Here is a 960-nt window from a genome sequence, read left to right on the forward strand (position 1 = left end):
GCAGTGTGTTCCGCATTGGGTTGTGACTTCTGTGCATTTCCTCGTGCCAGCAAGCCGCGTGTGACGCCTTCAGCGCAGCCCGGCTGACCCCTCAGGCGGCGGCAGGCCCCGCTGCGGCCGAGGGCAGCTCCTTCTGGAAGGCGTTCGGAGCCCAGCTCCCGGAGCGCCGCGTGGTAAGCAAGCTCACCCCTGTCTGAACCACTTTTGAAAAGTTGTCATACAGAGAAAAATCTGCAGTCAAATGAAATGTCCGCACTGAGCTTTTTCAGGCCCGTGGACGCCTTCCGCGGGCAGGGCGGGTCCGGCAGGCCGAGGGCGCCAGGGCCGAGGTGTGGCGCGGGGGCCTCCTCGGGTGGCAGGCCTGGCGAGAGGCCCGAGGGCGGCCCCGTGGCCAGGTAGAGGGAAGTCCTGGGGTCCAGCCATGGCCAGGGCTCATCCGCCAGCAGAAAGGGAGCCTCGGAGACTTTGTGAGAGCACACGGACTCCTCACGTGACGTGACGTCTCTGCAGGATGAAATCGCTTGGCTTCTTAATGTGTCACAAAGAGGCACCGCAGGGCCAGCTGCGATACCTGCTCCCGCCGCACGCTGGCGCGGGCCCTGTGGCTTTGAGGCAATCTAAAGCTATATTTAGAGCTTTTCAGAATATGAAATGTTGATCATATGCTCCTTTATTTTTAGACTCGGTCTTCCACGCTGTCTCACTTACTCTCACTTTACTCTCCACTGTCAGCAGCACCTGCTGTCTGAGCTATTGTGGCTACACTCTGCCGGCCCCCGGGGCCTGAGGCAGCTGCCGCGTAAAGTTCACCCGGCAGCGATCCGTCGCTTCGCATCGGGCTCACCTACCTGAAAGAACTCAAGTTTTCTCAAGGAAGACGAGAGCTCAGGCCTTGTCGTGCTATTTCTAGGCTCTGGGGTTTCCCCAAACAGCTCTATCGTTATTACAATAGCTGGCTTT

This window comes from Condylura cristata, unplaced genomic scaffold (assembly GCF_000260355.1).
Source record: "Condylura cristata isolate star-nosed mole 26May11 unplaced genomic scaffold, ConCri1.0 scaffold00010, whole genome shotgun sequence".
Classification (NCBI taxonomy): domain Eukaryota; kingdom Metazoa; phylum Chordata; class Mammalia; order Eulipotyphla; family Talpidae; genus Condylura; species Condylura cristata.